This window comes from Opisthocomus hoazin, chromosome 7 (assembly GCF_030867145.1).
Source record: "Opisthocomus hoazin isolate bOpiHoa1 chromosome 7, bOpiHoa1.hap1, whole genome shotgun sequence".
In the NCBI taxonomy this organism is placed as follows: Eukaryota; Metazoa; Chordata; class Aves; order Opisthocomiformes; family Opisthocomidae; genus Opisthocomus; species Opisthocomus hoazin.
In genome coordinates this window covers 65,111,442-65,133,999 of record NC_134420.1, presented here as the reverse complement: position 1 = coordinate 65,133,999, position 22,558 = coordinate 65,111,442, and the positions used below count along the sequence as shown (strand labels likewise).

Here is a 22,558-nt window from a genome sequence, read left to right as displayed (position 1 = left end):
GTTGACACACCAGCTTCCACCCACGCCAGCAGCATCATCAGAATGGCAGAGCCTGTAAAGCAGAGTCTCAGAGGTCCTTCAAAGTCCAAAGCTGACCTCCATCTCTTTCAACTTGCTTCTGGACACAATCAAAATCCGACGGAGCCCTTCTATCAACTGTAAGTGGGCTTCTGATTAGACCTTTTGTAGAGTTGAAAAAAGAGGCTTGCTTGAGGATGATAAAGTCTAGAGACTACAATATATTTTCCAGCTGATCCAGCAAACCTAAAAAGCACTCCCTTGATCTCAGACTGCCACGATCAAAGCCCTTATCCCATTCAGAGCCCTTCTGAAATTTTAGCTTCCAAATGTGCAAGTTATTTTTAAAATCTAAACCAGGCCAAGCCTTTCATTTGGAGTTTTACGAGGAAAACGGGGTGTGCTCCTTCCAAACCTTCTCCCCTGCCACGTCTGGAAGAGACTGGTAGGCACATGGTGGAGGGCGAGAACAGGGAAGCGGCCCCGTGCCTGGGGGCACCTCAGCGGCACTTGGTGGCCATGGTCTGCTTGCAACGGGGGGACACAGCCCGTTCCCCCAGAGTGGCTACAGTGTGGGGGAATATTCTCCATCCTTGACCAAGGTGAAGTTTTTTTGAAGAGCAAACATCTTTTGCATACCTGTCCTTCAGATCTGTGCCTGCCTTTGGCATCCTCCGTCACAGGGGTGCATTATTTTGGGGACCAAGAAGAGGAAACAGCTTGAAATACTTTCATTTTCTACAGGAATTAAATAAAACTAAGTGCTATGAAATATTTCATTTACTACGTAGCAAGGCACACAAGCGCACAAAGAATATCCAGTTCTGCACCAAGGGACAAGCAGAGAAATTAGGTATTCCTTGGGGAGAAAAAAAAAAAAAAAGAAAATCATTCTCCAGGCTCTCGGAGGACTGTTTCAGGTGGCTGAAAGGAAAGTAGAAACACACAGCCCTGCAAAAGCATAGGGTAGCCAAAGGGGCATCAGCTCTTCCTTAAGTGGGATGCTCAAAGAGAGGTGATGGAAGACGAACTGGCTCATCCCAGACCCACCGGCGCCGCGTGGTGAGCACCAAACCTCCTGCCAGCACAGGAGAGGGGACCCTTGGTCAGTCCCTATAGCTGAGGCTTGCAGCAGCCAGACTGGAAGCAGTCAAGGGACGGGCAGTCTGGAGCAATAAGGAGCTTGGGGAGAACTTGAAGGGCTTTTTGAAAGCAGGTGGTCACCAAGCTGCACCTCCTGTGTCCCAAGGTGGACTTCTAACAGGCAGACATTCTTCAAAGAGAGATGGGGCAGGAGGTGACTCCCGCCATAGAAAGAAGAAAAGAGCAACATGGAGCATTCACATGCTCCAAAGCTATTTAAAAGCCAAATGTAGCTCCCTAGTGAATGCTTCAATTAACTCAGCAGCTTCTAAAGCACCGGCCAAACAAGCCACGTCTCTCCTTTTTCTCCCAGCATCTGCCTCCATGATGCTGCCCACCTCCCTTCCCCTCCATGCTTTCACCCTTCTGAACTCCCAGCAGCTGCTCCTCCTCCTCCCCTCCTCTCCCTCTTCCAAAACAAGTAGATCTGCGAAAGGCTGAGTGAAGCCGGCAGGCACGTGCCGGGAAGATGGGTATTAGAGACCCGCCATCCCTCCAGCAGCCCTCGCTGTGGCTGGAGGGGCCGTACTGGGAAGGAGCAATGGCTGTGCTGCACATCACACATCTCCAGCGCTTTGGGAGGCATCAACCGAAGCTCCACCAGCTTTCCAGATGGGTAAACGTCAAGGAATAAATCAGGTCGACAGCCTTCCTTAAGAACATTTCCATTAAATCAGACTTTTCCCACCCCCACGCACACTGGAGCAGAAAGAGCGAGGGCCACCAGTAAACCCGGTGCCAACTGTGACAGCGGCCATGTCAGTCCCAGAGGGACAGAGGATTTGCCAGCATCTCCCCAAAATGTTGCTTGGGAGCTGGGTGAGGTGGATGAGACGTGGGAAATCCACCTGGCTTCAGCTCTGCCGCGGCACAGAGTCCAACGTGTGCCCCAATGCAGTGGGTCGTCTTTAATCTCCCCCAAAAAATGCAGAGAGGAGATGGACTTCAACATCTACTGAAGACACCAAAGCTCCGCAGACCCCAATGGCCCTACCTTGCACTCGCCCGGGCCCCTTCCCTCTAATGATCTTCACCCGGCCAAGGAGAGCAAAGCCCCGCTGCACATTGGTAATCCCCGAGAAGGGCTAAAACAAAGTCACTGGCCTCGAAAATTTATGATCCCCATCACAGAGGAGAGCAGAGGAGCTGATGGCCATGGCTGCTTCTGGATTTAAAAGGATATAAACCCATGATGGAAGCAGCGTACACCCCGAACCTTCACCCCCAGAGTTTGCACGCCTGACATGATATATGAGGCAGCGAGGGCAGCTGGCGAGCCAGCATCCCAGCACCCAACCCCTACCAATCCCCACCACCCCAGCTCGGGAAGAAAGGGAAACCAAGGGAAAAAAGGCAGATTGTCCGGCCCCATGCTGCCATCAGCACAGCGGCCGCCCTCAGCTGCTCTCGGTAATAAATATTGAAGGGAAAATATCATGCGACTCATTTAGGCGCCAAGCACGAACCAGGGGCGGGTTCAGCACCACATGTGCCTCCTTGCGAGGCACTCCAGGCGTCCCATCCTCGTCTGCAGTGTTGTTCAGTATCTTTCTCATCTCCCATGTTAAAGAGATGGGAAATATGTGCATCATTGGTCCCCCTTCTCAAACCAAACATGCAAATACAGGCTGAAAAACACCCAATTTCCAATCTTTGCAAATTTCTTTCCAGGCAGGGCTGTGATTTTTATAAGGGATACCGCCGGGTTAAGGAGTCAAAAGCATAACCATACAAGCAAAAGCCCTTTATTCCTGTAAAATTTTTTTTCTTTTTTTCCCCTCCTGAAATGACTGGGAGTAACACAGTTCTTGCCAGTTTAGGGGGGTATACACGAAGGCTTGGCTGAAAGCAACCTCATTAGACTGGCTGGGTCGTTAAGCGCCAGTCCAAGCACTCAGTCCTCTGATCACCGCACAACAGGCTGGGAAGCAAAGGCAGCTCACAACTAAACCCGTGACAATCAGGAAAAATCCTTACAACCCGCCCCCCCCCAAGCAGAATCCACCAACACCATCCCCACCCTCCTTTTTTTTTTTTATTATTTACTTACATAAGCAGCATGACAGATTACTTGGAGGAAATCAGATGCTTAATGATTAAGCGACACTTAGGCAGCACTCTGGAAGATAAATACGCCCTTTGGAAACTCTGCAACAAAAACAGAAGGTACAAACAGACAGTAACTAATTATTCTGATTAAATCTTGGAAGACCTGAAATACCCGACTGCAGCAGAACAAAGCCGGTGTGCGCCGGCGCTGCTCGCAAAAATAAGTCACACCCTTTTTCAAAAGAATTCACCCAAACAAACCTAAGTGCTTCTGTACTGTTTTTGTTTGCCTGTTTCTTAAGGTCTAGGTTGATAGGAAACCTCTGCCGTATCCCGAAGGAATCCCATTGCCTTCAGCTAAAATTAGACTTCAAGGAAAGCAGGCGAAGGCAGGTGTCTCCAACCTGCACCGGCACGGCGAGGCTCCCACCGCGTGCTTGAGGAGTGGTGCGTCGGGGCTTTTTCCTCCCCTCCCATCGAAACAAAAAAAAGAGGGTTTTTTAACTAGAAGAAATTAAGGAAAATAAATAGATAAGGCATCCTCCTAGGGGGAAAGGAGGGGACAGCAGGTCTACCCCTCTGCCAGACTCGGACCCAAGCGGGGACTGGGATGCAGGGAGGGGAGGATGCATCTGAGCCACAGGGACAGGATGGGATGCGATGGGATGCTCAACCCAGCAGTGAGAGGAACCAGCAAAGCCCACCAGCAGCTCGCCCGCCATCGTGGATGCAGAGTAAGGCACCTGATATATCATGGTCCATAACACCAGTGCCAGGAACCTACATTACAGCAGACAGCATGCAGAGCAAGACAAGGGGATGTGCTCAGTAGACATTCCTCTGCTCTTCTTCCCTCAGAGGAAAACCGTTTTCCTCCTCCTCTTCTCTATGCCCTCCCCCACCACACTGAATGCCAGTGGAGCTCAGGGGAATATTTAATCTCAAACCTCAGTAATCAATCAGTTCACCCTCACGCATGAGAAAGAGTCACAGCAGTAAGCACCAAATCCTATTTCTACCCAGCAATACAACGTTTTAATTACATACATAAAATTCCCCTTTTAACATAAATCCTGAACAGATCCAGGCAGGCCCCAGGTGGTGGGTGGGGAAGGACACGGTGCTGGGGAAGATCATGGGGACAGAGGGGAGGAAAAGGAGGAGAAATCATCCTGGCAATTATTTAAAATGACAACTTTATACAGCCGCTCCAGTTTGCCATTGGCACGACGATGCTTTGACCTTGCGTTTGTCGTCCCAGACAATGGGCAGCAGTGTGGCGAGCAGCAAGCCCACATCCACCCCACCACCAGAAGACGCATCAGTCTCATACCAACACGTCAGCAAACGTACAGGAAAACGGGGACAGAAAACGCACAACGGACACACGTGGAAAGGCTTGGGCCAGGCTGTGACACAAATAACAGCAACCGAGCCTTGCCACCGGTGCTGCAACACTTATCGCAAAAACCTTTAGGATCAGAGGGAGCCTTTCTAGCTGGGTTTGGGCAAGTTTGGGATAGTTCCCTGTAAACACTTGGTTTTTTCCACGTGCAGGAATGGCCAGGTGAGCAGGACCATCACAGGGCTGCCAGTGCAACAGGTAGGCAGCTGCGAGCAACATCCCTCCTTTGCTCAACCCGACCAGTCCCGTGTGGCATAGCTCACAAACAGCTATGTTAAAGTATATACATTTTTTTTTTTAAATATAAACACATGCACAGACGTTTCTCATATATAGGAACAAAAGAGGGGACACCCTGCTGAATCCCCGTGTGCAGCTCAGCTGCTCTCTGCAGCGATGAAGGAAATGAGAAGCAGAGGCCAGGCACACAGCCGCTCGCCATGGCGTGGTTTGGCTCTGGGAACGTTTCTGGCTTCCCCAGCATGAGCTCTGACCTCCAAGAGCTGCGGAACGATCTCGGAGCCGCTCCAAAGGAGAAGCGGAGGGGTCTCTGGGTGCTCAGCTGGAATGGAGAGCCGGGTTCTGGGTGCCCATGGGGACAGCTGACCCCAGTCCATGCCCCATCAGCTCAGAATTCCCCAACACACCCATCGTACCCCAAGAACAAGACAGAAACCACCTCCCCCACACAACAACAGCCTTAATCCCTCAGCGCAAACAAAACACCCCAAACCCACGGCATGCGGCAGAAAGCAAGGTCCCCTCCCAGGGCTTGAACCCACCCATGACCACTGCTCCAGCCCCAGCAGACCACGATACTCAGACAAAGCACGGGAAACAAGCTGGGGATTGGGGATCTCAGGGTTATCTTTGACTTCTCTATGTGTAGCAGAGCTGAGTTTTTGAACCCTCTTTTTTCAGGCAGATCCCACAGCAGGCTTCTTAAACACATGTGCATTGCTTTCAATAGATGTGCACACCTTGGCTCTCAAAAGCAATTTTTGGAAGGGGAGGTGGCATGGCACAACAGGAATTCTTCAGTTCCTCTCAAGAGGAAAGGCCACGCGGAGATCTGCAAGGGAAATCCACCTGCAACTGAGATTTCCACACCATGATCTCCTTCCAAAGGCCAATGCTCCCTCCTGCCCTTTAACTTTTGGCTTCAGTTTCCCCCAGACCCATAACATCAGGAATTGCTTGGCACAAGGGACAAACTCCTCAGGCTCCACACGCATACCTAGAGAAAATACTGCACTTACACCCTCCCTAACCTCTTTAGCCCACGTTGGGAGATGCACAATAAAGATGGACCGTGCCCCATCAGCTGCCCACAGCATGTTCCTGGAGGATCTGGCTGTATCATAGAATCACAGAATGCTTTGGGTTGGAAGGGACATTTAGAGGTCATCTAGCCCAATCCCCCTGCAGTAAGCAGGGACATCCACATCTAGACCAGGTTACTCAGAGCCCCGTCCAACCCGGCCTTGAATGTTTCCAGGGATGGGGCCTCCACTACCTCTCTGGGCAATCCGTCCTCGTCTTCCCCCAAAGGGCAGGGCTTCGCAGTGCAATTCAGGACAGAGACACCCAGCACAGTATCTAGAGCAAATGAAACCTCCCAGGCACAGCAGCAAGCATGGATTTATTGATTCATGGAAAACGTCCTTATGAATTACTTCATTCAGATCAAGGGGACAAGACAAAACAAGGGCTATCCTCAGCACCAAGAGGCTGCAGCGCTGTCATTTCAGTCCCATATTCCAGAAGAGGCCCCTCTTTTGGAGAAGACACTTCTAATAGGGCTTCACAGGGCTGGCGGAGAACAATACAGAGGCCAGTGTGGATCTGGGCCACGTCTCACCCTGTCCCCACCTCCCTGCCCCACAGCAGGCAGTGCCAATGGATGATTTATGCAAGCAAGTAGGTAAACATGCTGCTTGGCATCAGCTTCACATCTGCAGAAGCTCCATCCACATCTGCTTGTTGGCTTGCACAGGGCTGCAGCCACCAGGCAGGGTGGGACAGGGAGGCTGCTGCCACCGACAGCATCCCATGCACTGTCCCCAGCCATCCCTCCAGGGTCTGCTCCCCATGGGGCAGGGAGGTGGGACTGCCTGCCTGCCTGGCGAGATGTGGCAGAGACCCACACTGACCTCTTCTGCGTTGTCCTCCTCCAGCCCCATGAAGCCATATTACAAATATCTGCTCTGAAAGACTGATTTCTCCTGGAGCATGGGACTCCCAAGTGTTGCAGCTCGTTCATCTTACCTGCTTCTCCTGATACTGATGGCTTAACGTTCTTTCATCAAGCTCAGACTCCCTCCCAGGGCCACTTGTGGTCTGGACCCAGGATGCCAAGACAAGGCTAAGGCCATTTTCTGCCAGTGTTTGTTCTAGTCGTTAAATGCAGCTCAAAAATAAATAAATATTCAGATGTACCTGGGCCTTGTTCTAGCAGCTGGCTTCGGCTTCCAGACACGGGGTGTTTGCTGGACTGAGGAGCCGCTGGATGCCCACCACTAGCCCCCTGACAAAGCCATATACACTTGCATTTTGTAGCTTCTGGATGAAAAGGTGAGAGGAGCACTCACATTCCCTAGCACAAAGCACTTCCCCAGCTTTCCCGCACTCTCGCCAGTCAAACCCGCCCCGTCAACACTGAGGGCATGGCCAGGCGCTGCCCTTGACCATGGGGTCAGCAGCAGCCCCGCTCCCAAAGTGCCTTCGGCAGCAGCAGGCACAGCTGATCACAGTTCCAACCGCTCTCCACAGCTCCAAATCACCTCCCGGGATCACTTCCCAGCACCCCCATCTCCAGGTCATCTCCTATTTTTTAAAAATCGGTGCTAATTTGAGACCTACTTTAAAAAAAACCATCAGCAAAGATGCTGAGTCACGTTGGATGGCTCCAGGATGGTACCTGCGGAGGTCTTCCAGGAACGCCTCTGCCTCATGCAAACTCCCCCGCTGCTAGCATTAAAACCGCAACTCTCTCTGCAGATTAATAACGGGTACCGCATCTCTGGCAGCGATCTGAGGCGGGGACTCCCAGCAGCGACGAGTTAACTTCTCAGGGCACGCAGGCACACACAGCTGTGTTTGCGGTCCCCATCGCTTGCAGTCACCCACGCCTCGCCACACTGCCTTGCCCGTCCCCCAAAACGCACCCTAGCCCCCCGGCACCGATGAGTATTTTGATAAACAAACGTGTCTCGTCTCATCTATTGACTGCACTCGCCACGGAGGGGTTGCCGTTCCCACGTGCGCTGGCTTTGCAGAATCAAATGCTAATGGGTTTCGCATCCCCGGTGTGACACCGTCCCCCATCTCCTCCCATCTCCTCCCAGCCCCAGGGCACGGCTACCAGCTCCGCAGCATCCTTCTGGCTCGGGGACTGGGAAACCCCACCCTGGATAGACCACCTGCCTCCACCCTGCGACTAGGGGGTGGTGAGGAGAAAACAGCTCCTTTACATGGTGAGAATTAAAAAAATAATAATAATAAAAAAAAACCTCAATGGATTTACAGAATCACAGAATCACAGAATCACAGAATAGTAGGGGTTGGAAGGGACCTCTGTGGGTCATCTAGTCCAACCCCCCCGCCGAAGCAGGGTCACCTACAGCAGGCTGCACAGGACCTTGTCCAGGCGGGTCTTGAATATCTCCAGAGAAGGAGACTCCACAACCTCCCTGGGCAGCCTGTTCCAGTGCTCCGTCACCCTCAGAGGGAAGAAGTTCCTCCTCATGTTCAGACGGAACTTCCTGTGCCTCAGTTTGTGCCCATTGCCCCTTGTCCTGTCACTGGGCACCACTGAAAAGAGCTTGGCCCCATCCTCCTGACACCCACCCTTCAGATATTTGTAGGCATTTATAAGGTCCCCTCGCAGCCTTCTCTTCTTCAGGCTGAACAAGCCCAGTTCCCTCAACCTCTCCTCGTAGGGGAGATGCTCCAGTCCCCTCACCATCCTTGTAGCCCTCCGCTGGACTCTCTCCAGTAGCTCTTCATCCTTCTTGAACTGGGGAGCCCAGAACTGGACACAGTACTCCAGATGAGGCCTCACCAGGGCAGTGTAGAGGGGAAGGAGAACCTCCCTTGTCCTGCTGGCCACACTCTTCTTTTATATTCTTTTATATTATATCATATTTTATATTATATCAATTCTTCTTATTTATATCACCGCAGCAGCCTGGAATGCCTGAAATCATTCCTTTGCAGCAGATGGGCTGTGCACAGCACCAGGGAGGATCCCACATCAGTGCAGGTGATCAAGATGGAGGGCACCGGCCACCGCCTGCAGCTCTCAAGGACACGATAAATAACACCACAGAGCCCAGAGCGGGTAGGACTGCAGGCTCCATCAGCCCTTCCCAGCCTGGGCAAGAAGGAGAGTGAGCTGGCATGCGTGTTTTGTGCAGGTCCTCACTCTCCTGGCTGCCGGGTCCAAGTGCTTTCTGGCTGCACCATTTCAGAAATCACCCTCGTCATATCTTCAAGGCCAGGCACAGCAGGGTTTGGGGACAACCGCTCTAAAACGCGCTCTGCGCTCTCGCCGTGGCTGGTACCCAGCCGAGACGGGTGAGTTCGTGAGCATCCCTGAGCACGGCGCGCTTCCCTTCGGCTCCTGCCCCTGCACTCCCGAAGCAAGGCAGAAGAGACGCAAATACACCTGTAAAGTCGGTGCCACGCAGGAATATGCAGCCAGCAAGCACCCGCTTCTTCTCTTGCTGGAAATCATTTCAAATGGCGAAGAGGAAAAGCAGAGCGTGGGGCTGGAGCCAACACCAGCAAACGCTGTGGGGATGAAGGGGCAGAGGGCTGAGGACATGCCACCACCCGCTGCGGTTTTCCCCCCTGCCCGGGGACCTTCTTCCCACCATACGAGTGCTGCTCTGCTCCCGAGACACCGGGACAGCACAAGCCGCCCTGCCCTTGGAAAGCAGATCTCTGCTTTTCGCAGCCAACAAACTCAGGCATCACCACTGAAGCCAAGGAGTTGATCTTTCAAGGGTAAAGCTGACTCTCCCTGGCTTTTATCTAAAATTTGCCTCCCCTCTCCATCTGTAAGCCAAATCAGGGATAAAGCAGGTCAGTGGCTCATTCTTTTAGGTACCATGATGAGATAAATATATATTTTTTTTAAATTAAAGGGAACCCCATTCATTTAAAAACTTCAATCAGCTTAATTATCCATCTCCAGGAGTTTGTTTTGTTTTGGTTTTTTTTTTTTTTAAATAGCAGAAGCAATCAGTCATCCCACGGAGGGCAAACACCCATTTCCCCAGGAAGCCCCCACCTCCAGCCACAGCTGCAGCCATCCGGGCTCCTCCCGGCACGCCGGGGCGGAGAAGCGGGAGCACACGGCGGGCCAGCACGGCACACCACACTGCCAGACGCACGTGGATAAGAGGGTTAAACCCAGCGGCTCAAGGATAAGCTGGTCACATACTGCAGATAAGCAAAGGGCGAATAGCGGTTTGCCAGCCCACAGCAAATACCAGCACAAGTCACTCGCATGGCGGTCACCGGGTATTTAACTCAGAAGTTGCTGATGCTGGAGACCCTGAAGCCACATTTCTTTAAAGCTCCCCTGATGAACTGCTTTCTTGGCTATTTTGAAGCCTGCAATAGCGAAGGCTGAAAAGGTAAAGCGACTTTTGGCTTAGAGGCTGGCACCCAGCAGAAGATGCAGCAGCGCTTTCTACCTGTTGTGACTTTTTTGGTCTTTCGAGGACTCTCGTGGGGACAAACACAGCAGAATCCAAGATGCTGGCACACAAAATAAACTTCAGGAGATAAGGCAACCAGAGACCCACGCAGCAGCTCCGCAGAGCACCAACGCAGACAGACCGGGGTGCCGACAGGCAGTCCCCAACACGACACGGCCACAACTTGCTGATCTTAATCCCAGGCACATATATGCCCAGGTGGTACCTTTGGACTAACACACTGAATTTCCCCACTGGCATTTAATTTCCTTTTTATCTTCCAAGACTAAAACTTCTTCCAATTGCTGCTCAAGCTGATCAACAGCTTTTAATTCCTTTGCATCCGGAAATACTGAACTGCCGCCGCTGGGAATTCTGCAAAGATGGAGAGTGCCCTTTTCTCAGTCCTGAAGCCACCAGCCATGGCCAGGTAGCTGCAGCACAGCCACTAAACTTTAAAACCTGTCAGACGATGGAAAGCTTACGGCTACACTGCAAGAGCGAATGTTTCCAAAATCTGCATTGCCTGAAAACTCAGAGCTAGGGATCTCGACGCAGCTGCCTATCGAGCATCCCGCACCTCAGCCGTGGCCCAGACACAGGATAGCAGGAGAGAGCAACGAGGGTCTTGGCCATGGGATGCCCCATCCCGCTCTCCTCCTGGCTCCATCCGGAGGCAGCCAGCTGCGTCTTGCGTTAGCGCGTTTTGCATAATCAAAATTGGAGTTAGCCTCCGTAACCACATCTTGAAAGGGTATATTTAACTCAACTAGAAGACAAAGCAGATCAGATCCACCGCAGATTAAATTAGCTGAGCCTCCTTGCGCCAGGAGTTCCCGTCTGCCATCGACCACGCCTTGCATGGATTTATTCCTCCCAGCTCCACAATTTGGCTCATCCACAGCAGCTACGTCCTTGCACAAGCACAACGTCGTGATCCCACCACCAACACCCCACGACCCACTGTCAGCAGAGCACGCGCTCCTGGCTCGGAGCCGGGGCAGCAGCGGTCGGCGGCAGCCAGGAGGGCTGGGACAGGAAAAATGGGATCCTTCCCAACAAAGGGAGCACAGCTCACCTGGTGTTTTCTTTCCCTTCATTCCCTTGAGATCCCTCTCCCCACCCTTTGGCCACGACAGAGAAGCCAGGCATTCAGGGGAGAAGATATTAGACTCTGCACTGCTTGTCTGTAGTTACTTTACAAATAAAAGTGACCAGAATGAATGTTTGTACCCTAAAAGAAATCCCAGCGCCCTTCCCCCACCTACACCTCCCAAAGCAGAGCACATCTCAGCTGCTCTGCAGTCTTATCTTGATGCAGAAACAGCCTGGGACAGAGATATGAGGGTTCCCTGAAGGCATGGTTTATTAAAGGCATCTTTATTTAGTCAGTTCTCTTCAAAAACACCACACTGAAGTGCCGTTCCCGGACCAGTTTTCATCGCAGCGGCATCAAACACCATGCAGGCAGGGTCCCCCAGCCCGACAACGCAATGTCCCCCCTCCGGAAAGACGCAGGGTTTTGCCAGGCTGAAAAGCAACCCAGGTCCGGGGGGATACACCCACGCCAAGGGACTTTGGGGGACCCATAGCTGAGAGTCACCAGGAGCTCCCGAACGCGCTGTGGTCTCACCCTTGGGATGTTACAGAGACAGGGACCGGGGCATTAACGAAGTCCACGGGACGCTCCCTCTTTATCCAGCAGTTCTGGCTCCAACCCAGCACCAGGCACGCTACCACGGAGCTTTGCACACTAGCAGCCAAATATACCTAATCCCAGATTTCAAGAACCAGAGCTACAAAAGCACTGCACAAAGAGTCAGCGGTTCGCACGCATCCCGGGGAACCTCCCCGCGACCAACGCCTCTCTATTTATCCAACACGCGATCTTTACACGTTCAGCTGTTTCCATCCCACCCCGCTATTAATGGATGCAGGAGGCAGTTGGGTAATGCGTTCGACAAAAATCTCATTTAGAGATCAAGACAAGCTTAATTGGTTTCCAGCCAGACCTGCACAAAGATGGGTTACTCCACAAATACAGTTGCTAATCTGCCCATTATACTGCCTAAGCTCCCATCGACAAAGCAAAAGAAAATAAAGAAAAGATGCACAAAAGGAATGCAGTATTTTGAGCATGTTCCTTCCAGCGAGTAACACAACAGCAGCGACGAATTCTGCAAGAACAAGAGCTTTGCTTTTCTTTGAAGGAAAAGGATAACCAAGCAGTAAACAAAACAACAATAAAAAGACCTAACCTAGATCAAATCTGCATTTTCCACAGGCAATTCCCATCCATTTCGGGTTCTTGAAGTGCATTTCCAGCGGCTATTGTTTTTGCAGACAGGCAATAGCAGGGGAAAAGCTTATGCGGCTGAGGAGACGTCATGTCACAAGTGACGGAGTAGAAAGGATGGAGAACCTCGTGATTAAAAAGCACAGGACTGAAACCCTGGAGAGCTGAATTCACTTCCTAACTGGGCTGTAAAAAAAAAAAATTTAAAACTGCGAGTTTCCTGTGTGATCACATCCTAGATGATTTATTCAGAAACCTGGTGTTGAAAAGCAAGGGAGGGGGAGGAAGCAGGAGGAGGAAGGGGAAGACGCGGTCCTGTGGGCTTTTACTAGGCTTGGGGTTAGACCAGCACTGCCAAACCATTAACATCCATCTGCACGGGCACTGCGTGACCCGGAGCTGGCGCTGGGAAAGCACCGAGCATCCCGCGAGCGCTGGTAAGGGACCACCTGCACGTCTGCCCAGATGTGCGGCACGGGCTCACCGACACCACATCCCCAACAGCAGCAGCCAGCGAGCTTTTGTAACGCGGAACTCCGAACAGAAACAAAACCATGTGCAAAACGGAAAGGTTAGGGATAATTTCCCCTCCTGGAGCTACGCAAGAATTTAGAAACAAGAACACAGAGCTGTCCTCCAAACGCAGCATATTATAAATTCGATGGCAGTGCAATTCCAGGGCTGCAGAGCCAGCTGCAGCAGTGGCACAGGCAGAGAGGCGATGAAAGGGCTGTTTGGTTACAACCTTCTTCCCTTGTGCAACAGCCCGGGACTCCCAGCTCCAGCGTAGGAGGTCTGTTTGTTTTCCCGAATCCAAGCCAACTCAGCTCGGCTGGAAGCGCTGCACCCGAGGGAGAGCGGAGCTGTGGTCCTCCGGCGGGACAGAGCCAAAAGCAAGGCCAGGGGTCGTGTGTTTTGGACCATCACAGCAACGTACCTCCAGCTCCAGAGCATCTTTGCCAGAGCCTTTTGCAGCAGGTGGGTTCGCTACAGGGCGGAGTGTTTTCACAAGCCCTTCCTCAACCATGATGGGTGCTTGCAAATCCAAGGCTTGGTGTGAGCAAAGGGCAGCCCTGTAGCTGGTCTTGGACAAGGGCTGCCTGGCATGGAAATATGGGGCTGGTGCTGTCCCAAAACGCTGCCGTGGGAACCCCAGAGTGAGCAGAGTCAAACTTTTACTTTCAGCAGCGAGAGAAGCTGTAATTAGCAGTGCTGAGTACAGCCCAGAGGCTGGATACAGACAGCCCCGTGACGTTATCTGACAAGGCGACTGTTGGATGTGTTTTGCTTGGCTTTTTTCCCCCCTCTGGAAAAACAAGCACCCATTTTTCATGGGTCTTTCTCCCTCCTCCCCACATTATTCAAAGAGGCGTTTTCCCAGAGCACGAACATGCATCTCGGGACGCACCGTAACAGCCCATTGCCATAGCTGGAGCTCAGCCCTCAGCGTCCCCAGGGATGGGTCCCTCCTTAATTGCTCCAACACCCCACGGCATATCGTGGACCCCAGACCCCAAAGACAGAGTCTCACCCCTGACTCCCACCAAAATGAAAGACGTAGTCCAAAGCACAAGGCAAAGGGAAGAAAACGTGGACATGAGGCAACCAAGCCACAGCCGTGAGACACATCATCACCACTGTCCTGCACGTCTCTCGCCTCGTTCAGCCTTATCCTCGGTGCCAAGCCAACAGAGCTTCCTCTGATGCAACTACCAGAGTTCCTTTGGAAATCCATCTGCTGAGTATTTTGAGGTTAAAGTCCCTCTTTACTCTCTCATGCTGAAAGCTGTCACGCTATAGGATGGCTTGAAAAGCCAGGGAGATACTGTATTTTACGGATGTAAGCAAAGTCCTGGTGTGCCAGCTAAGGAAACGGCACAATTTCATGACTACGTAACTGAAATCACAGCACATTGCACGTCACTGCAGTTTGAACACAACTATGACCCCCACTGCGTCACTTATGAAATGGAAAATTTTGTTGAACCTAATGAATTAAATACAAAACTAAATGTGAGAAAACGATGAACATAAAGATTCATTTCCAGCTCCATAACCAAAAGCAAACTGATTGCAGGGATTACAATATTTAGCACGCTCCAAAAATTTTCCTCGACTTCTTTTTACTCTGTGTGATAGGTTGAGATATCTCATGGCTCCGAAGCCACCAGCTATTTCACACACAGCTTGCCAGGCAGCAGTCTCCACAGAAGACAAAAGGATGGATGGATCAGAGCTGTCCCCAAAAAGCTTCCAGCCTCTTTGCAGCACGCCTCCGAAATGCCAGGGCGAGGGGGCAGCATGCGGGCTGAGGTCTCAAAACCAACCTCTTGTACTCAGAGAGCTTTGGTAAGCAAATGGCTTACGTAAAATATCTGTCAGGATACCCACTTGAAGAGCCAGCTCTTGTAAACAAGGTTGCTCAGGAGCCACCGGGGATTAGCGCAGTTCAAACAGTCCTTGGTGCGACTTACCGGAGCGCCCAGGAACAGATTTGCAAGTTCAGCTTTTCTCCTGCCCGACGCTTGCCTGGCACTGCTGAGCAACACCCAGACTCCCGACAGCCTTAACCCTGCCAACCCCTGCACATGGAGCCTGAGAAACAGGGATGGCAGAAGCCCCGTGCCTGACCACAGGAACCCGACAGCAGAAGAAAACCCAAGGCAGCATCGCCGCGGGGCTGCTCTCCTGCCCTGCAGCCGGAGGAGCTCCAACACCAGGGTGCCCACGAGCAAGCTGGGCGAGGGTCCCTCGGCAGAAGAACGGCAGCTGAAAGCTACGCGTGGGATATGCAAGGAGAACGGTGCCAAGAGAAACAGGGCAGCAGAAAATCACCAGGCGTCCAAAAGGCTGAGCCTGGTATCAAGGCAGAGCACAGCCTCCCTTCCCCGCACTGGGCACACAGCCGCAGCCAAGACACTCCTTGGGGGCAGAGGGGGGGAAACCTCAGCAAATGAAGCATCCTTTGCACGTGATTTCTGTGAGAGCCGGGCACGGCGAGGGTATCCACCTTCTCAGGCGCATCTCCCCCGTCCTCAGCTCTGGCGAGAAGGTGCTGCGGTTTCCAGGAGCGGCAGCGTGAAGGAACGGGAGCACGAAGGGTGCCTGGCAGCCGCGGGAGAGAAAGCTTTACACAAACAGATTTACAGTCGCTTACATCCACACAAGCATCCTTCAAGGAAACAGCTGCACCGGACCTCAGCTACCGCAGACTCTCCCGGGTGGCACGCAAGAGCTCACAGCTCCTCTAAGCACTGCTCTCTTAGAAGATGCTGATGCCGAGCAAGGAACAGGGACACATTAAAAAAAAATTAAAAAAAAAAAAAAATCTCACGACCAGGTGAAAGTCAGATGGACGTGGGGCTCCAGAGAGCTGCCTCGGAAAGGTCTGCACAGAAGAAACACTCAGAAGCAGCAGTGGGGCAGACCCACCACAGCCTAAGCCAAATGTCATGCAACACATCTGAGCCAGAAAACATCCCGGCTGCGCTGCCTCCATGACAGTGCCACAGCAAGCCATTCGTCTTGCTCGTTTGGGGTGGGGGAAATGGTCTCTGGACTGTTCCTCCACCCTTCTCCTCCCTGCTGGAGCTGGGAGCAAGATTTGCTGCTAGCAGGAGCAGGCACCGAGCTGCTGGGACATCACTGAGCAGCACAAAACGCCATGGCTTTTCCCACCACCCTAGAATCATAGAATCATAGAATGGTTTGGGTTGGAAGGGACCTTAAAGATCATCTGGTTCCAACGCCCCTGCCATGAGTAGGGACATCATCCACCAGACCAGGGTGCTCAGAGCTCCATCCAACCTGGCCTTGAACACTTCCTTGAACACCCTGACATGCTGTGCTCTCCCTCTTACACCCCAGAACTGAGCGACTGCAGGTCCCACCCCAAAACGATGCCCCTCTGCATCCCCCATTCTCACGCTCCGGTTTTTTTTGATTTTTAGGACAAGTACCGTCCTCACCTCCTGGCCCAAGCAGTGCAGAGCACAGCCCCAGCTCCCCTGCCCTGCAGCCCCGGGGTACAGGAGGTTTTGTTCCTGTCCAAAAACGGTGCGTGCACTTCCCTGCTTGTTGACAGTCTGCCCTCAAACGCTCAGCCCTAACATCTCTGAGGATGCTCCGCTTGCTAGCAGGGCCTCCACCAGGCAGGCAAGCTGATCCTCACTCCTGTGAAGCACTGAAGGAACCAACACCCCGCAGAGCCTTCCCCAAAAGCTGCCAAGCTCCGTAGCTATGTTTTGCATACTGGTACAGAGCCCAGCTGCTGGTGTGTCATGCAAAAACCAGCAAGTTAGTCTCTGAATGGCACAATTCTGAATTACCTTCCTCCTGCCATAGTGCCCCGGGGCAGGATCCGCCAGCAGCCCAGCCCCCACCACCACGGGGAGACAGGCATGAAAACCCCACGTGAAGGATGAGCAGCAGGGAGCAACAAACACCTGGAGATCCCATCGCAGTTTTCCTCCACTCTCCTGACAACGGGCACAGGTCAGATGAATTAATTGGGTCCTTCCCCTCTCTTTATCTCACCGGTGTCTGGCTGCTGCCGCATTGCTTTGAGCTTCGGTGCAGCTGCTTTCCACCCAGGGCCCGTGCAAGAAGGGATGAGGAGCCTCAGCGCAAAACTCCTGGCAACAGCCCACATCCAGAGGCTGGGAACTGGGTCACCGGGTTCAGCTTCTGAAAACCGTCCCTTCAGGAGGGGTGGTCGAAGGAGGAACAGTCGCCTTCGCCACTGAGACCAGAGCTGGACACTTCTGCTGCTCCTCCGCCGTACCCTTCACACGTCATTTCATTCACCCTCTTGTAAAAACACCCGCACGCTGACGGAGCAGCCTGGAGAGGGACAGCCCTGACTTCCAGGCGGTGAAGCTGTGTGCTCGGGGAAGACATGATTCAGGTAAGCGGCACGTAGCTGAAAGCGCAATCGCTATGCAATGCTCACCCGGAGGAATGCAGAAGGCGAAACATGAAGCCACTTGTCTGGCAAGGCGAACAACCCTTCAATCATCTGCCAGGCCCCGCAAGCGCTGGGAAGCTGGGTGCTCGGGGTTGAGAAAGACGATGATGCCTCCAACCAGCAATGCACCTCTTACTAACTGCGCTGCGGACGTGCTGCTGTATTTTCTCAGTGCTGAGTCCAGAAGAGTTCAGCGAGAGAGCTCCAAAATCACGTAAAAGAAAAATCCAAACAGCACTGAAGCAACTGGCAGCTCCTTCGGGAAGGGACGAGGCATGAAGACCAACCCCGCTCCAGTGGCTTGACACGTTAGCACCAGTCTGCACTGCCGTGATGACAGCGGGCACACGCCGCGCTGGGTGAGAACATGTCCCATCCACCAGCACTGCCCCTCCAGTCGGTCAAGGCACTGTCGTGAGTACGAAGAGTCTCGAGGCAACTCAGTCCACGAGGAGTAACACATTGAGTAGTCTACTGAGTCACGATAACAATGACTCATCAATGACTGTCACTAGGTTGGGCCACCCCATCCATTTGGCTGATTTAGGAAGAGGCCAGAAGCGACCTCCTCATCCAGGCGCTCGAAGCAGCACAAACCTCTTCCACTTCGCAAATTCACAGCAAACTCCCCCAAAGGGCTACGGGTGAATGCAGGAGAGAGCAAGAACAGGACGCGACGATCGGAAATTCACAAAGAGTGCACAGAGGGTGCTCCAGACCTGGGCGCAGTGTGGGATGGGCTGCCCTTGGGAAAGACCCCATCCAACTTCACCATGAGGAAAACACAGGCCAGATGTTCAGACAACTGCACGCGTTAATTTGGTTAATTTGCAGTAATTCAGGTGGCTGGTGCTCAGGCCACACCAATCATGAAACAAAGCACCGTCAGCTCAGATCATGAAACTCTCCAGTGAAGTAACCACGTCTTCATGGCACGGCAGGCCACTTCTCTCATCTCCACCTCCTTTGGTTTTCTTCTCAGTGGCCACAAAGATTTGACAGCTTTATGACTCACTGAGCTGAGATTTTCTACGCTACCCCAGAACTCCTGGTTCTTACGACACGCTACGAGGACAGGAGATACCAAGTGCCAGTAACCTCCTGAGAGGACAGGAAGGTAAGAAGGCACCAGCACAGCTTTCCTCCCAACCCAGCTCAGGCTGAAGAAGCAGCAGGCAGAAAGAACCAAACGCAAACAGCAAATCACAACCAGAGCCTTGCAAGGGGCTGAGGACCCTCTATTTTTTGCATTAAACACAAAGTTGGAAGTACGCCATTGAAGATGAGGGAGCTAACACAGCACGCAGAAAAGCTTCTGTTAGCATATTTCACTACTTTCCAACCCTCTGCTAGTTGCTTTTCTCATCCCCTAGTATGGTAAGCACAGGGTAAGTAAATCTATACGGCTTAGCATCTAGATTAACCAACAGAGAAGTCAGGATCAGACATTCAGTATTTCCTCCCCAGTTTACAGCCCCTTGTTCAGACCAACTCTTTTTTCAGCACAGCACTGACGTCTGTCGTGGTGCGGGAGTGAAAAGGACACATACGATTATCTTAAAAGGGGCGGAAAAAAAATCAATATGGACATGATTTGAATTTTACAGCATTCGGCTGCCACGACTTGCAAATAAACAGCTGTCCCTGCAGGTCCATGCAAGCTTAGCAGCACAGCAGTAAAACGTAGGATTTTTTTCTTCCCCTTTTAAAAGAGTTTTACGTATATAAAAAAGTGTATTAAAAAAAAAAAAAAATCACAGGCTGAAGAACTGCAGTTAGGTCACGCTCAATTCCAGCAGAACAAGCGCATCCTGCTTCAAATGGCCTCACCAGTCACTCCACGGCAGTGGCAGCTTTCTGAAGCCAAGTTAAGATACTTAATTATCAGCATCAAGTCTGAAACCAAAGCGTCCAACAAAATCCTCATTTGTGAGCGAAGCCTGCAGAAATCTCGTTGAGCAAGGCTTTGGCAATCTCCAAAGCTGACAGCTGGATGCCCTGGCTTATCGACTGCGAGAGCACGCACGAAAAAAAGCTCCGAATGCTTGCAGTGCCGAGCAAGCCTTCAAGGCAGCCCTGCCGGCCTCTTAAAAAGGCTCATATAAATAGGCAAGCTTCATTTATTAATACTTCAGAGATAGCAGTGTCTGTGTAGGAGTGGCTCAGTGCGTATCTGCGCACGGTAGGCAGAAGAAGACCACCCGCCCTGGGTGGTGTGGCTCCCACCATCCCCAGCCAGTTTTCAACCAGTTCGGGTTATAAACTCAGCAGGTAAATTTGCTACCTATGTGTGGTGGGCTGCCGTAAGCACATCAGCCAAAGACCTTCAGGCATCAAGCCAGTGCCGATGGTTGATGCACGCAGACTGCAAAGCAGGAATAAGGAGTGAGAGGGGACGCGGACCTTGCCGGCTGGAAAACTGTGTTTGCAACGAGCCCGGCTGCCCGACAGCTCCCTGCCTGCCCTGTGCTGGGCTCCTCAGCCGTGGCAATGACAGCGCGGGAGAAGATGGGGCAATAACAGCGGAAAGAGACCAAAACAAAGGACAGAAGCGAAGGGAGATCAACATGATCCAGCTAGACCTGCTGTCCCCAGCTCCTGCCCATCCTCGGCGGGAGGACTCGTCTGGGACCAGAGGAGCCGGCCTGCCATGGCCATCCCTTTCCTGCTCCCCCTGATGCAAACAAAGGGTCAGATAAGGAGCCAGCTCAGGTCAAGACCAGTTTGACTCCGTTTCAGGCCCAGGGGAGCGGATTCGGGCGCTGATGTTACACCTCACCCATCCTGTTTGCCTCCCCGGGGCAGAGGCCGGGACACAGAGCAGTGTTGCACGCCTGGCTGGCTGGACCCAAAAACCCCGGGGCCGTGGCACCACCGGCAGAGCCACACACCGGCCCGGAGCCAGCCGGAGTCAGGAAACGCCGGTGCTTCCTGCTGCCCCGGTGTCACACGTCGAGCGGTCAGAGACCGTGGACTTTGGCTTTTGCTTCCTGCTCCTGACGGAGCAGGGGCAGGTCCCGGCGTACAGCCACGGGGAGAGCAAGGCGAGTCACTCATTAATTGAGGAACAGCAAGGTGGATGCCCAGCCCCCCGGGCTCAGGGGGGCAACGCACGCTGAAGCGAACCCCAGCGCCCATGGAACAAGGTCCAGACGCCACAGGAGCCATTTACTCCTGGTGGGACTAAAGGAGGGGCAGGCAGGGACTGCCGATGGCTTTGGCATACGTTGTTTTCAGCGAGGGAGGATAACGAGGTTGCATCACGGTTCACCATGGTGGCCTTAATACGCACGACCACTCGATTTTGTATGCAGTACCAGAATCGACCTCTAGAGAGGGGGGGGAAATAAAAAAAGAAAAAGCCTTGTTCTGCCATTCGTCTAGGTGCAGGCAGGAGAAGCCGGCTGGTTGTACAACGCCGAGTGTCTGCAGCGCTCGGGACTGGCCAAAACCACCGGAGCAGCCCGTGCCCACAGGCTCCCCTCACCCCGGCACCTGGCAAAGGGGGCTCGGCTGCCCCCCGTTACCTCCCACCCACTTCCGATCTCCGCGGGGAGCTCCTCGCCCCCGGTTCGGCAGCACGCAGCCCCCTCAGTTCAAGTGGCTTTCGTCAGGAGGAGAATTATCACCTGGTTTTACCTTAAATTAACCTTGACCACTGAAAGATGCAGAAAGCCCGTTTCACACAGGCACCGACGCACGCAAGAGGCAGTGCGGACCCCAAGGATGAAACCCCACCATTAATACCGTGCCAAGCAAGCCAAGCTCGGGCAGGATCCGACCCGAGCCACCACACCGCAGCTGGTGCCAACCCCCGAGGCTCGCAGGCAGCAAGGGCATCGTCCTTCCTCCCCGCAGACCTCCCGAATTCCCAGCCCGGTGCAGCCGGTGACAGCCCCGACGTCCCCGGCTGGCAGCTCTCCGGCTGGTGCCCCAGCCACAAACCCGCTCGTCCCCCGACGCACCCACAGACGCGCCGAAGCCACCCCGGCTCCCGCCGCCGAGCGCCGGGCTGGACCAGAACACGCCCGCGGCAAGGTGTTCTCCACCAGCGCCGGTGACTCGGCACACGCAGACCATCAGCCAGCCCCAAACCGCTGTTCTCGGCGGGGAATCCCCACCCACCCCCCCAAAAAACCCGCTTTGCTCCGCCGGGGGAACACCCCCCCGTGGGGCTCTGCGGGTGAAGCAAGGGGTCGCAGCCCACCCCCGCGGGGCCCAAGCCCGGCTCGGGAGCTGCCGCAGGGGCGGGAGCCGGGGCCGGAGCAGCCCTCGCAGGCGTTGCCATGGCGAAGGCAAGCGCAGCAGCATCCCGCATCCCACGCCCGCGGGTGGGCGCCCCCACCCCCCCGCCCGGCGCCCGCGGGGGCGGGCACCGCCCGGGCAAAGCGCCGGGGCCCCGCTCCCCTGCAGGCCCCGCGGGACCGCAGACCCGGGGTGGTGGCGGGGCCCCGCTCCCCGCCCGAGGGGGACAACCCACCCCCCCACCCCGGCACGGCCAGCGCCCCCGGGGCGCGGCAGAAAGGCAACACCCCCCCCCCCCCCCCCCCAAAAATGAAGCCCTGAGGGGAAAGCGGAGAGGGGAGGCGAGCGGCGGGGCCGCTGCCCGGGCGCGGCGGACTCACGCCCCCCCCTCCCCCCGCGGGCGCGGAACCCCCCGTACCTGCCGGCGCTGCGCGGCGCGGAGCCCGCCCGGCCCCTGCCCACAATGGGCCGCAGCCGTCCCGCCCCGCCCGGCCAAGCCCCGCCCCTCCCGTCCAGGCCCCGCCCCGCGCGATGACGTCACCCCCACCTCCCACGCCGCCGCCGCCGCCGCCGGGAGTTGTAGTGAGTCGGCGCCGGGGCGCAGAGCCCCCGCTGCGGGTCGCTCCGCAGAGGAGCCCCCGGCGTCCCGGCTGCCTGGCGGCGTGACCCGCCGGCCGGCTCGGGCCGCAGAAGCCCGGTCACCCGGGGGCTCCCCGTGAGGCGGGGCG

At 54.1% G+C, this 22,558-nt stretch overlaps 1 protein-coding gene across 2 annotated transcripts in view; it reads right to left on the bottom strand.

Moving 5' to 3' along the window:
- Positions 1-22,327, bottom strand: part of LOC104335301 (disheveled-associated activator of morphogenesis 1) — a 97,463-nt gene extending 75,136 nt beyond the window's left edge. For both annotated transcript variants that reach the window (XM_075426741.1, XM_075426743.1), the window contains exons 1-2: positions 22,249-22,327; positions 3,212-3,309 (exon numbers count right to left, since the gene is read on the bottom strand). The gene's annotated coding sequence lies outside the window, so the exon portion shown is untranslated. The remainder of the gene's footprint in view (positions 1-3,211; positions 3,310-22,248) is intronic.
- Positions 22,328-22,558: the final 231 nt, after the last annotated feature.